This window comes from Vulpes lagopus, chromosome 9, assembly GCF_018345385.1.
Source record: "Vulpes lagopus strain Blue_001 chromosome 9, ASM1834538v1, whole genome shotgun sequence".
In the NCBI taxonomy this organism is placed as follows: domain Eukaryota; kingdom Metazoa; phylum Chordata; class Mammalia; order Carnivora; family Canidae; genus Vulpes; species Vulpes lagopus.
In genome coordinates this window covers 69,653,457-69,669,418 of record NC_054832.1, presented here as the reverse complement: position 1 = coordinate 69,669,418, position 15,962 = coordinate 69,653,457, and the positions used below count along the sequence as shown (strand labels likewise).

At 37.6% G+C, this 15,962-nt stretch overlaps 1 protein-coding gene across 1 annotated transcript in view; it reads right to left on the bottom strand.

Moving 5' to 3' along the window:
* Positions 1 to 10,869: 10,869 nt before the first annotated feature.
* The window catches only part of CA8 (carbonic anhydrase 8), an 85,931-nt gene continuing 80,838 nt past the window's right edge, over positions 10,870 to 15,962 (bottom strand). Inside the window, exon 9 of the mRNA XM_041769365.1 lies at positions 10,870 to 13,255. The gene's annotated coding sequence lies outside the window, so the exon portion shown is untranslated. The remainder of the gene's footprint in view (positions 13,256 to 15,962) is intronic.

The window sequence follows — 15,962 nt, the reverse complement described above, 5'->3', positions numbered from 1 at the left end:
AAACCTTATTTTATTCTGCCTTCAGCTTCAAAGTGAGTCTGGCCCTCATCCCAGGAGGCATCTCAGTGAGCAGTACCACTTACCCCAATCAGTTAGGGGCCCCTCTCTAGAAAGCTCTACATTTCCAAAAGAGATAATGCATCATCTAAATGCATCCACAAAAATAACTTCCCTTAGGAATAGTTTTCACAGTATTACACAGGGCATTTGTTAAATATTTCTGATGAGTGAAAGTTGAGAAGAATATAATAATGTACTGTTACATAAATTTCACCAGTCCTGACTACAGAGTGGGCATGGAAAGAAATGGAATATGTACCTCAAGAAAACTTAACCAATGGTGATATCATAAATTGGGGTTTTGTGGTAGAAATTTATAAAGGAATACAATAAGGTAGTGTTCTAATAGAGTGGGATAATTAGAAATATGGGAGAATGGAATTCAAAGGACTACTGTTAACTCACACTTATATTCTGGATCACCTCCCACAAACTGACATCCTGTCCAAGAAGGGACTTGTCTATTGTGTAAGTGAATGAGACTTTTAGTCCCAGGGTGACCCTCAAGTCTCCTTGTCACTTAATTCTGTACTCCATGTGCTACTGCAAAGAGCCCTGCCCATTTCCTAACTGTGCAATTCAATAATTCAGTAATTGCTGATTTTTTTTAGAACCTTGTCTAAAACCGAGTTAAAACAAAGCTATTAAAATTGTAATGTACTAGAACTAGATCAAATTCAGTAGCTTCAAGTTCACAGGTATCAAATGACCATCTATTTTTATCTGCTTCAGATTCTCTTGCTAGACCGTTTTCAGGCAGAAACTTAAGAAAGTTCTGTTCGCATTTTACATTTCCTTGGTGGATGAAGAGCAACTGAAAATCTACGTCTGTGCAGGTTTGTTCACTTTTTTGCACACACCAAGATGAAGCAAACAGCCCAAGCATTGCAGCTGTTTGCCTTTGGTGCTCTATCATTATGAAGAAGTTCGATTTATCAATGTAGACGGACAATCGAGGAGTTTACTTTCATTCAGGCATTTGGCCCCAAGAGAGGCCTCATTTATGTGGGCAATGAACAGACCACAGACAAAACAAATGCTGACTCACCACTGGAAGGAAAAGCAATGAGTGTTGATATTTAGTGAATACAGAAGTTCTTCAAATAACTATTTCACTTACCTTCACAGAATTTTCAACTCTCTCATGTAAGTGGCTCTTGGAAATTAAAATTCTACTTCCATTTGAGATAAGACAAGCTCAAAATTCTTAACAAGCTAAAAATTCTTAACCTAACCTTTACCTAGCACACACCAACCTGCGAATTAAGGGATTAAAAAAATCCCCACGCTACCCAGACTTCATGTTACTGCATAGGAAGTCTGGTGTGCTGTGATGGAATGTGGGAGATGATCCCAGTCAGATTCCAAGCAGAAAGTCACTTTTTCCAACCAGACTGGTGCTAAGTATGATATCTATCATGACATAGTGGAGAATGATATCAAGAGAGGAAGAAGCTGCCATAGAGGACACGAAGAGCAACTGTGAGATGGGAAGAGCAGAGAGCTGTGGCTTCTAGTGGCCACATTCATTAACAAGTCTGGGTAGCAGCCATCATCTCACAGAACATTATGGCGGGAAGACAGCCTTCAAAGGATCTGCTGAGAAAGACTCAGAACTTAACAACCGCACTTTGAGCAAGTACATAAGCAAAACTCTAAGAATTGTCAGTGCTGAGGAAAAAATTATAATGAGGGAAAAGGGAGTTGGCTTGGAAGAGAACAATCTGCAACACAAGGGCAAGATCCAGAGAGGATGATGTCTGTTCTTTTTGCTACCCTGCTTAAGGACTAAAAACACTTCCTTCATGAGGAGGAACCGTATCTGAGTCCTCAGTATCTTTCTTTATAGTTTGTTGTGTATAAATACTGAGTAGGACTTCCTTTACCAGCGTGGGCATCAAAACGCATCACATAACTCGTTTTGTAATGTGGCACTTTCATCTCCATATATCCTCATTCGCAGAAAGTCTAAGTACCCCCTCGAGGAACGCGGTCCCAGCAGCCAGCATTTGCATTCCAAGAGAACCAGTCTGGACACTTCATGTTTCTCCCATAGCCTTCAGGGTCACTCACATTCCACATTGTTATCCAAGGCTGTGAAGGGTGGAGGGATCTTGAGAAGATTCCAGCCTCAGCCCCCAAAATACTGCAACCAGTCCTAACCTCCAACCCTTAGGCTTTGGCTTTCATCCAGTGTCCCCAGATCAGCCTGGTCCTCCCCATGTGGTGCATTGCTCTGCTGGGCCTCGGGGTGCCCTTCCCAAACAGTGAACTCCCATAGGTTTCGCTAACTTTCACACTCACTTGAGACACTTAGCTTCTTCCCTTCCCAGAAGGACCGTAACTCTATGGAAATAGTGTCAACTCTACCCCTAAGCTCTCCTTACCGAAAGGAGCCTCCCTCTTGTCACACTCCTCTGTGCCCTTCTGCCAAGTGATGGGTGCCTAGGTGTCTATGTTTGCATCTCTGAGAGGGGGTCCCTCAGCAACTCTAAAACACAAAGAAGTTACCCTTGGGAGACTGAATCTCTACCTAATACAAGAAGAAGGCATGGCCAGCTCTTTAAATTATGTGTCTGTGTCAACAGACAAGGACCGACCGACCAAATTACACTTTGTAAACATATTCACTCTTCATTTCAGAGTATGGCTTCCCTCCACAAATTATTTCATCATCTTCCTTCAAGTATTTTGATATTCAGGCACCTATTTGAGGTTGACCCTTCCTAAGGACTAGAGCTACTTTTAGTGCCCAGGATGTGTGAAGGTGAAAAATGATGAGAGGAACCTCAGGAGATTTTGCCTTAGGGAGTAAGAGGTCCATGACCGTCTGTGCGGAAGCCCAGGTAGAGCCAGCCGCCATGAAACTGGTGATCCTTCCAAAAAGGCAGAAGTGAGTGATAAAGAAGAGAAGGAAGGGGACTGCATTGGGCAGTCCTGTTCCAGTGTCCCAGGGTTCTTGGCCACTGGAGGTAGAGTGCCTCCTTCATCCATGGACACACAGACCTGCCAACCATCACTAGGAGAGCAGAACCATAAGGATGGTCCATTCCAATCTCATGACAGAGTTAATATATATCATAACAAGACAACCCACCTCTTGGTGTTCTGACCGAGAAATGAAAACCTGGAACTGGTTATCAATCATCTTGGATATGAAATGGGATCTGGGGAGATCTATGTAGTCTTGGTATGCAGAGAGGCTGAACACAGAGGTGTATACTCTGCAAAGTCTCCAGAAAGACTGAAGAATGGATTGGCAAGCTGAGGTTGCCAGGCAGCCTTTGCACTTAATGCCTGTCATTCTACAAACACAAGGATTGTTCTGACTCATTCATCACTATATCCCTATCACCTAGCACAATGCCTGGAACTTGTAAAATGGCATAATAAACAGTTATTGGACAAGTGGATACATCTTTTATATACTATCAAAACAACTATAGTGTAAAAGGGATTCTCTAATGTCTTAGACATTCCTGTAAGTGATGGGTAATAATAACAAACGCTCATTCATATATTCCCATGAGCACCGAAGTCTTAAAAACGAACAACTTAAGATTTAAATCTTGAGACAGACCCAAAGACAAAGAAACTGATACCCAATGAGATTAAGCACATTGCCCAAGGTCACACATCACTGGCAGGCTCAGACTCAGAATTCAAATCAAGGAGCCTGGCTTTCGTCTATGCCTTGAACCTCTTGAATACCTGACCATCTGGCCACACGATATGATGTGAGCACATAACTTGGAGTCAGTCCAAAACCCTGCCCAGAGAATGGTGTTATGAATGCCACCTTGAATTATCTAAGGTACTTACCCGTATCTACTACAGCCATTACTTTACTGTGGGTCTGGCTTCACTGAAATTCTTTGTTCTTCTTGTGAAGTCTTCACAGCTCCTTTCATTCATGTACCTGCCCCAGGTGTGTTATCTTATGAAATGTCACTTTCTACTTGAAGGCCCTGTTTTCCCTCCCTTTGGCTATGCTGGGGCTTCCTTTCCATTCATCAGCCAGAAGAGATGTGCCACAGCTTCCTGACTTTCCCACCTCATAGAGTAATGGTGGGAAATAATGCTGTTGAGGCAAGTCTGTCTTGTTAAGAGTATCGTGCAACACACTGGAAATATTCTAAAGGAAATCAAAAATACAAAAAAGAACATCTGCATCAGATGCAGAGGTCTGACCATAGGTACTTGACATATTTTTTTTCTTTCTGGTCAAAAACAGGAAAGAAAGTTTCTCTTGGCTAAATCAAAGGATAGAATTAAGAAACTCCAGAAATCAATTATGTCATCCTCTCTAAACAGTTTTTAAAAGGTGATTTATAAAGAGAGGAAAAAAAAGTTTCTTCTGGCTTCAACACTGTCTGCCTCCTTTGAACTAACTCCTATAATAGAGGGATTACAATGTAAGATACATTTAATACAAATGTATGAGAATATAAAAATACAGACCAATTGTCAATAACCCAGAAGAAAGAAAACTTCTCCAAAAATAGTACTGAAAATATGTATCATCCTGCCAAAGATGTATAAGTTAGCAACTATGTATCCTATAGTCTCAGGGAGGCTCTGAGAACAGAGGGACACAAGACTGGAACCCAAGGGTCAGACCTGCAGTGAGAAATATAATAGGAGTAATCAATTTCATAAAATACTCTCAAATATGTGGTTTTGTGCAAGGACTAGTAGTAATAATGGTCCTAACCTATGTGTGATGTACCATTCCTGGAGCTAACTGCTCATCTGCTACTTGTCTCACACAAGACAGTACCACTTAGGACATTTTCTCACACTTCCATAAATGAGAAAATCACCTCCTTGGTGCTCTGAAGTATTAATTTCTCTTCCTGGGAAGACCAATCTACTCACAAGAAGAACTATAGTTACATTTCCTTTGTGGGGACTTAGAAAATAAAAACCTCTGGAATTATAGGTTTCTTTGACCTGGTATCTGCTTTTTCCAGACTGCCTTACATTTCTGGTTATGGGTGAAGGCTGAGCTTGGTCATCTTGACTATTGAGCCTAAGAGCAGAGGCCGCAAAGCCATCATAAAACACTTCAGTAGACTTGCATGTGAATTATTTTAAGTGCCTCAAATGTATTTATTGAATATTTGTAACTATTTCATATGAAAATAATTTCTAAGTATGAATAGAAAAAAGCAGAAGAAATCACGGATATTATAGGAGTTTTTTTGTACTAAGACCATTCCATTCAAATGAGATTCATTCAAAAAAGTATTCATAAGGAAATTTATTTAATATGACTAAAATTTGAAGGGATCAATTTTCATCCTGTCTTGTGCTACAATAATACTGTAGTTCTCTTTTATGCCATAAAGAAGCATCTTTATGTTATAAAAGATAACATGTTTTTCATGCAATGTATAGACTTTAATCTGCATTTTAAGAAAATCCCTTTGGGCCAGATTCTAATACAATTTCACAGGAAAATTCCTATTGAGGCTGACTGAATTCCAATATAATTTGAAAGCAATTAAAGTTTATCAAAGGAATTATGCAGTAGAGTTATTCTGGAAATGAATCAGGCCCAAAGGCAGTAAAACAAGCATATTAGGTCTTTGGAGTAGCTCTGAGAAATTTCTTAAGTTCTATTCACTTACTAAAACTATAGTGTTCCAGTGGAAGGAGGGAGGACAAAGGCCTATAAGGCAGTTTTATACAGATTCATTTAGTTTCAGAAACTGAAAAGTTTCTTAAATCTCGATAATGTCATTTCCAAATGGGCATTCCTGTACAACATGAAGTAGAAAACTTCTAGTATGCTTTAATAAAATACATCTAAGCCTGATACAACACAAAATTTCCAATTAAAATCCTTTCTTCTGTGTTGTTTTTATCTTTCTCAAAAATGTCTGAAGGGTCATGTTTCACCACCTCACTACCTCAGTGAGTGCCAGTTAAGACTTGCACACAAAAGTAACACCGGAAACAACTCTAAACAAAGGAAGAGAACATAGAAAAGAAGGAAAGAATGTTTCCGTGTGCATATCCTTAGGGGTCGCATTACATCATTGGTGTACAATACCTCATCTTTGCATAACATTCTATATACTATTAATTAAATTTAATTAATTGTAGGCTGCTTTTTATCATAGAAGTATTTGCTATATTAATATGTTCTAAAAGAAGAATAGATTCTAAGGAAAATGAGATTTATCAGGAATCTATGCACATCCACCCTAGGATTAAGTTTGTAGAGTTAAAACTTGAAAATCATCAGCAAATGCTAGTTACCTGCTTTTAATTAGTTGGAGAAATTGAGAAAGAAAATCTCAGAGTAATTAACTCAATAAGTTAATGACCAATATCATGTCCATCATTTCAAGAAATTTTCCCAAAAAACCACAAGTCTACCCTCAATCACAATGATGATATTTGACACAAAATTCTGAAAAATATGCTCCCTCAAGTGAAAATTCCAAAAGGGAAACTGATAGCCAGACATTTCAAGCAATACACTATCTTAAGTGAGAGAAAATTATATCCAGAATGACAACATGAGGAGCTCCACAGACCTGCTCTCCAGCAAAACAACCATAACTGATAGAATTAGGGAGAAAAAGAAAAGAAAGAAAGAGAGAAAGAAATTAAAAGTCTCAAAAATTTTCTCAGGACATACAGCAAAAAAAGAAGCATTTAATCAAGAAAATCTACATCTCAGCAAGAACAGTAAGAATATTTGGAATTTGAGCCATAAACCCATTCCTTCCCTTCCCTTACACCAGGCTTAGCACGATTAAATCTCCTCTCATGGTGGAGATGAGCAGGAAGATGGGGTTCCCTCTCAATTCCCAATCAAGGAACACCAAAAAAAGTTGCAGAGGCTAAGCCCTTGAAGACTCCAGCCAAGGGCTCACAGGCCCCTTTCTTCTACAGCCCCCACTAACAGAGCAGAGGTTCTACGCCAAGTACAGCAAAGTGAGAATCCTGCAGCCTTTGTCATCTTTGTCCCAGCTCACACATACACTGGCAGTTCCATTCTGGGAGAGGCAAGCCACAAAGATCAGAGGCTACTGCCCCTACCCAGAGCCCTATTTGCAAAGCAGGAGTGTTACTCCAGAAGCAAGCCACTGACCCACCCACAGCTCAAGAGCTGAAACTTAAAGATTTTGCCTAGGGCAAGAGGCAGTTGGTAAGAGCAAAGAGCACCAAAACTTTCTCTCAAAGAACTAACTTGATTAGTAACAGAGTCTGGGGAAGTTCAAGCCTAAAGCTGTCTAGAAAACAATGGAGATTCTGATGGCAAGTAATTAAGAGGAGACTATTAATTGTATGAGGATTACAAGTTCAATCACTAGCTAGTTTATCAGAGAGAACCATGGAAAGTGACAGCCAAGAACCCTCCTAGGATGGGAACAAATCTCAAAGCTGACCTCAAAACCATTCCAAATTTAATTGAACCAGATGTAAAGAAACTTATATCCCAGGGCATTGTCAAAAACAATGAAGTCAACTGGAATTAGTGGACCTAACAGCTAGGTGTGTTTGTGAGGCAAAGAGCTTACTGGAGAGATCAAGGAAAGAGGCCACCAGAGAGAGTCCTGTTACATCACTGTCATCCCAGGATCACTGTACATATGCCCAGAGTTGCGGTTCTCTGAGGAGCCACATCATAGGCTTCACAGTGCATGGAGTAATAGATGTGATAAAAAAAAAAAAATAGTCCAGTCAAGTCATTAAACAAATGAACAAAGCAAACAACAAAAACAAACAGGGGATGGAATGGATGGAAAGGGGAGAAAGTGAACATAGGATCAGAGAAATATGGGACACTATCAAGTGCACTAACATTTACAGAATGGGAGTATTAGAGAAAGAGAAGGGAGAGATACAGAAAAAAAATTAAAGAAGCAATGAACAAAAACATCCCAAATTTGATTAAATACTAATCTATATACCTAAGAAGCACAACAAACTCTAAGTAAGATAAACACAAACAGATCTACACTCAGACACATCCTAATAAGAATAATAGGTAGGGGTGCATGGTTGTGATCCTGGGGTCCAGAGATCAAGTCCTGCACTGGGTTCCCCACAGGGAGTCTGCTTCTCCCTCTGCCTATGTCTCTGCCTCTGTGTCTCTCACGAAGAAAGAAAGAAAAAAAAAGAAATAAAGAAAGGAAAGAAAGAAGAAAGAAAGAAAGAAAGAAAGAAAGAAAGAAAGAAAGAAAGAAAGAAAGAAAGAAAGAAAGAAAGAAAGAAAAATGGGGAGGAGAGGGCAGGTAACAGGAAGGGCAAAAAAAGAATAATTTGACAGTAGCAACATAAAAATGACTTTTCATATAGAAGGGAACCCCATTAAATTTAATGGCTGACATCTCATGAGAAACAATGGAAACAGTGGAGGCCAAAAGGCAGAGATATCATATTCAAAGTTCTAAAGGAAAAAAAACTGTCAATCAAGAATCTTATTTACAGCAAACTATATTTTACACAAAGGTAAAATAAATACATTCCTACATAAGCAAAAAGAATTTTTTGCTAGTAGGCTTGCCTTACATAAAATTCTTCAGCGTGAAACACAGTGACCCCAGACAGTAATATGAATCCACACCAAAAACCAAAGACCACTGGTAAAAGTAATTATGTAACTATAAAAGATAGTGTAAGTACATATTTCTTGTGTCTCTTATTTGAAAAGCAATTGTATAAAACCATATTACATTTGACAATAACATAGCTGAAGACAAAGTAAGAAAATGATACATGGGGTCCCTGGGTGGCTCAGGGGTTGAGCGTCTGCCTTTGGCTCAGGTCATGATCCTGGGGTCCTGGGATCAAGTCCCATATCAGGCTTTCTGCATGGAGCCTGCTTCTCCCTCTGCCTGTATCTCTGCCTCTCTCTCTCTGTGTCTCTCATGAATAAATAAAAATTTAAAAAAAAGAAAAGAAAACGACACAGATGGCAACATGAACGCACAAGGCCAAATTAAAAGAACCAGAAATGACAAATAAGAAAGCTAATATAAGAAATTGTATGAATAAGAAATTCTACTTGTCCTTCCTTTGCCTAACTGCTTTAATAGACAAACAATTCTATAAAATGATGATCATAACAATGTGTTGTTCGGCTTGTAGCATATATGTATGTAATTTATAAAACAATAGTAGCACAAAAGGAAAGGAGAGAGAATAGAGAAATATAGAGGTGATATTTCTGACCTCACTGTAATCAAGTTAGTATAAATCTAAAGCAGATTCTGATGAATTACATATATATAGTAAGCTCTATGGGGTGCCTCAGTGGCTCAGTTGGTTAAGTATGAGACTCTTGACTTTGGCTCAGTTTGTGATCACAGGGTCGTGGGATTGAGCTCTGCTTCAGGCTCTGAGTTCAGCATGTAGTCTGCTTGGGATTCTTACCTCCCTCTTCTTCTGCTCCTCCCTCTGCTCACACTCTTTAACAAACAAACAAACAAGCAAACCTTAAAAATATGTATATAGTAAGCTCTAGAGCAAGCACTAAGAAAATAAAATCCAAAGAAAGTATAAGAAAAAAAATCAAAGCAATTGAAATAGTACAATGGAAAATATTCACTTAATGCAAAAAAAAAAGAAAAGAAAAAGAAAAAAGACCATTAAGGAGGGCTAGAACAACAACAAAGACATGAGACCTACAGGAAACAAAGAATAAAATGCCATGGTGGGCACATATCTAACTATATCAGCAATAACACTAAACGTAAATGGGTTAAACAATCCAATCAAATATCAGAGCTTGTTAGGCTGCATGAAAAAAAACAAGATCCAACTTTAAATGTCTACAGGAGACACACTTTAAATTCAAAAATACAAATAGACTGAAAGTATGAGAATGGAAAATACAAATCATGCAAATAGCAACCATAAGAAAACTGCAGTGGCTATACTAATATCTTACAAGGTACTTTTTAAAGGAAAAAATGTTTTTAGAGATAAAGAAGGACATTTTATAATAATAAAAGGATAAGTCCTTCAGAAAGATATAAAAATTACAAACATGTATGCACCTAACAACAGAGTCCAAAATGCCTAAAGAAAAAGTTGACAAATGAAAGGAGAAGTAGATAATTCAATAATAATAGTTGGAGCCATCAATATCCTATTTTCAATAATAGAAATAGGAAGATCAACAAAATATAATACTTGAACATCATACACCAACTAGACTTGACAGACATCTATAGAACACACCAACAGCAGTATATTACACATTCTTGCCAAGTTCACATAGAACACATTCCAGGATAAACCATATGCTAGCCCATAAGACAAGCCTCAACAGATTTAAAAGAATTGAAAACATGCAGAGTAAGTTCTCTGACCACAATGGAGAGAAATTACAGATCAATAACAGAAATTTGGGAATTCATAAATATATAAGAATTAACCAACACAAACCTAAATAATCATTAAATCAAGAAATCACAAGGCAAATTAGGAAATACTTTGAGATAAAAGAGCAAAAACATAGCTAACAAAACTTATAAGATGCAACAGAAAGCAATGCTTAAAGAAAATTTTACAACGGTAACTGGCTTTATTGGAGAAAAAAAAAACCTCCAACCAATAACTTAATTTTCTACCTTAAGATACTAGAAAAATCACAAACCAAACCCAAAGCAAGCAGGAAGGAAATTAAAGATTAAAGAAGAACTTATTGAAATAGAGAATAGAAACACAGTAGAGACAACCAAGAAAATCAAACACTGGTCAGTCTTTGAAAGGATTGAAATTATTGGCAAGTCTTTCACTCAAATGACCAACAACAAGGGGGAAAAAAAGTCTCAAATCCTCTTTTAAAGATCAAATCATCTAAATTGACAAACCTTCTGAGGACAGTATTACTTAACACAGCATCAGGTACATTAATTACCATGAATTAGAGGAGCTTTTAGATGTGTAATCTCTGTGGAAAAGCACTTCAGTTTGTTGCTTTTTTTCCTGTTAGGTAAACAATTCCACCCTAAATTACATTTCAAGATTCGTGAAATGTGTCATTTATTTTCCCCCAACACAGACACACACACACACACACTTTGGCCTCGGGAGGCTCCCTCCTCAATTTTAGGACCCATGACATACCTTTCACTATTCTTTCCCATGACATCATCAAAACAGAATAGATTGGAGACCAGTTATTTGCACTTGTGTTGATTTACAAATTACGCTTTCAAATTTATTCCTACATAAGCATCACTCTCACCAGCATTCATATTCTGAGCCTGAAGTACGTGTTTCCTAGATTAAAGCTTAGTAAATCTCCACACACACAACCTCACCGCCAACAGACGCCACAAGCTGGATCAAGTAGTTCATTTCAGTCTTTTGACTCAAAAAATACATGGTAAATAAAATTGATTGCTTCAATTAAAAGACATTGGAAGGGAGGATATGGGCAACTAGGTATCTCCCTAACGGTCACTTTGAGTTGTTATGTTTATTCTGTGTTTTTCAGGGACAGCTGGTTGGAGACTCTAAGAAGCACCAGAAATCAAGTCCAGGAAGATCCCTTGGATGCTCAGTACCAACTGTCTCAGAGCAGAGGCGGGGTGCATACTGCTTTCAAGGACCAAATACAGGCTCTCCCAAAAGAATGCCAGGGCATCTTTTGACTGGCTTCTCATCCACAAGAAAATTAAATCTTCAGAGGTCATCTTTGGAGGTCAGCTACAACTGAGGCTAAAGCTACAACCCATGTTTGCATGTGTGTGGCATGCTTTAGTTTGGGAGATAGAAGTGTTTAAATATGCTTCAGTTTTTGCAACCATGCTTTGCCATTTCTTCATTTTTGTATACAAGAAACTACGGGAAGGATGAATCCAGGGCTTCTCTCCGCTTCTCAGGGGCTCTGTCCAATGCTGCCCTCGTGATCCAGGGCTAAGGGCAGACCCCAAACCTTTGCAAGCCCCCGCTTTTCCTCACTCTGCTGCCATGCCAGTCCTTTCTCTCCCTGCTCAAGGCTCTACCAGGATCTTCCTTTGCTGCTATTTTCAGGGATACTTGGTGTCCTTTTTATTTGTGTTTAATGCTTTCATTATTACAGCCTCTACCTACCCAACACATGTAAAATCTCACAACACATACTTATTGTACCTGTGTTATCTCTAACTTAAAACATTTTGCATCACAAAATCCCTCCAAATTAGGACTACAAAGTCTTTAGTTTTACAACAATAAGTATAACAACAAATAACATTTATTAAGTACTTGCTTTGTGCCACTCTACTGCTTTACATAAATTATCTCATTCTGTCACATCTAACTGCTTCTAAGCATATGCTTACATTTGCCAGTAGCACTTAAAATTAATTAAAATAAAGATATTGTTATCTTAGAAAGCAAGGTCTCAGTATACTAAAGTAAACTCCATAGAATAAAATATTTTAAGGTCTTACAAAATGTACAGCACTAAATTATTATAGGTTACTATACAATTTATGTTACTATCACGGAAAATACAGCATTTCTGGTATGTTGTACCCACTTATTTTTTCTCCAATTTTTATGCCTTTCTCAAACTCCTAGAAACCAGAGCTTCTAATATGTCAAATAAATACAATTAGATTCATACATTCAGTTTGATCCTTTGAGAAATATATAAAGTGATTTTGTTCTTGCATTAACTCCCAAATTGTTTTGCGTAATAACCAGCCTGACATTAATTGTGGTATGAGGGCTGAAAAACAACATGAGATACGACTTTTACTAATCTTTCACATTCCATTTTCAAGCCATATGCTATTCCTGATCAAAACTCTTATTTATTATCAAGAATTACATTATTCTCCGAATGAGTGAATTTTTCTCTTGGAGACAGGAAATGAAGGATCGCTAACACTGGGAATGTATTTTTCCTGTCTCAGTATTAATACATGATATATATTCATATTAATAACAACTCTGAAAACCAGTTTCATTTCTTCTACACATAAGCAATAAACAGTATGTGCAAAATCTGAATCCTAGCAGTAGTGGTGTGGAGATAGAGTATTGGGTTTCCTTTGAATGTACAGCCATTTCTAATATTTCATTAGAGCAAGTGTACAGGCAACTGTCACAGATGTCCATCAAAGCTGGATTAGATGAAGACAAACAATGCAGGCTTTGAGGATAAACTGAAGCTGCAGCTCAAAAGTTTCCGTTTCTCATCCAAGGGCACTGTGGAATCATTGTCTTCCTCCTTGAGGCAAAGAGAATGAATCAATTATGTTACTGACATCCCTTCATAGCCAACTGAAAAGGCTTTCTTGCAGTCCAACAAGAGACAGTGAAAACCAAAGATTTCATAAGACAATGTGGAAATTTCAAAAATATCTTCACACTCAAGTTTGTAATCTCTGCGTTTTTCCCATAAACTCTGCCATCATTTTATTTCTGTGGCAGAAGCTACTAGGGCAAAATTTCACAGAACTGAGTGTTTTCAACTGAAGGCAATGCTTAAGCTGAACAAAAAATGTATGGAACATGCTTAAGGATAAAATTAAGCTTTAAATTATTGTCATTAATTTCATGTGTATTAATCACAGATGGTAACTGCTTGCACACAGACTTCTTCTTGTCCCCCCCAAATAACTTTGCAGTCCTACTAAATACATGGATAAATAATAAATACAAAATAACACATGAAACAATGAGCTTTTTTGAGATAGTGCATTTCCCATTTAGGAAAACAAATTCTGCTAAGATTTTAGTTCAAGAACATCTACTCATGTTGCCAACAATGGGAGTGGCAAATCCAACTTTCATACAGTTGCTGCATGTGAACTGTCCAATCCTTTGGACAATAAATACCTATTAAAATTCAGATGCATATATTCTCTGACCTGAAATTATATTCCTAGAAGCTTACCATACAGATAGAACCATCCAATCATACCAAGATTTTATATGTAAGGATATTCACTGAAGCAATTAAATGACTTTTCCTGAATAAAGAGGGACATTACAGAGTACTTGAAAAATGGCCACATGTGGTGTGTGTGTGGATATATTTCACATACACATACATGTGTCTGCCCATGTATGCATGTGTACATATAGATACATGCAACTTCTGGAACAATTTATTAGAAAGTATTTGTAATGCTGGGGTATATTTTTCCAAACTACATTTCAAAGATAGTTGAGTCATAATCAAATCTTTACAATCTCAGAACTTTAACGGTAAAAATAGGACTTTGTGTGTATATTTGACAATTACAACCGAGCAAATTGTAACTCAAGGTGACTCACATGAAACTGATGACCAAAATTGTGAAGCCACAGCATTTTGAAGCTAAAATAAACCTAAAGGTCATGATGTAAGCATTTTCTGCAAAAGAAAAATAACCTGGAGTCCCCCATTTCCTAAATGTGTTCTGCATAACTAAAAATCAGTTGGAAAAAAATGAAACTATGTTCAAAAATCTGTGGAAACCCTGGTCAAATACAGTAAAAATGGTTCTTCCATACAAGACCATATCAGAGTCTTGAACATGCTTATGTGCACTGTAAATCTCCGAGAGGAGACTAATAAATCCATGAATCCCCAACTCTGTTGACAATCAGCTCTTGACTTAACAGAGATCCTTAATGGCTATCTTATTGGCTCTGCAGAACACATTTGGAAAAGGCTAGTCTACAGGCACATATATTCCCAGTTTAAAGTAATGAAATTTCATTTTAAGAGTATATAAAATCATTCTAAAAATTTAACTACCGTGGTTCCAAACATCAATTAAATAAAAGATAGTTAATATGCAGTCTCCCTAATCATACAAATGCAAGTCTTAGCCCAATGCATTTTAACACTGTACATCCAAAATGCAACAGATGCACATGCTCATTGGTGTCTCATTCATTCTGAGGTTCTAAGGGTCTGATGTAAATAGTTCTCAACAGGTGCCAAGTGAATTCTAATCTATCAGAGTGTGGACTCTCCTGGTGAATTTAGTACTCACTCTGCTAAAATCTCCCTTAAGAAGAAAGTAAAGATAATAATGCCCCATGCTTACTGGACTTTTTTTCCTCTATAAGGCACTGTGAGGATGATCTTTCTATTAGCTCCCCCCAAAAATGGATGTTTGACCTTGTTCACTGCAGAGACTGAGTTACTTGGGGAAATATTTCAATCAATCACAACCTGGAGTATGGATTTGGAATCAGGGAAATGGATGTTCAAATGCCAGCTGCCCACAAACTTTCGGTGAGATTTTAGGTAGCCTACTTGCCCCTTCTGAGCTTCAGATGATAACTGAACCAGATACAATCTTCATAGGGTTCGTATAGAGAATGTAGTGAGACAACAAATAAAACGTGACAGCAGTGAGTCCCAGGCACATAACTGAGCTACTAATGAGGATTTCAGCTGATTTACGGACATTTTACTAGCTGAAAATTGAACCACACCATGGCCTATTATTTTCCATAGCATGTGTTCAAAATTTACTTTTCAGAATTTCAGAGAAAGTTTTTATGGGATGAAATTATATTTGATCTCATTTGCACTCTGTTCCCAAAGTCCAAAGCAGTATCTGACCCATAGCAAACATTGCAAAAAATGTGTGCATACGCACTTGCATGTAAATACATTAAAAAATATAACAAAAGGACAGTGGCAACTTTATTATATAATTTTATTTAATTTTTAAAATTCGTATCAAAATTACACATTCATATAATAGGTTAAAGAGCTCTAAAAGGTTTCTTATGAAAACTAGCAGGCCCCTGTCTCTTATGCCACCGATTTCCTCAACTCTTTTAACTGATCATTTTATTAACACCATAGAGCTAAATAATGTGATTCAATTTTTAGGATTGTTGACTTTCCTTATGGAGAATGAAGAGGAGTCCCTTCTTCCTTCTGTCAGACACCCTACACACATACACACACCCCCTACATGCATATA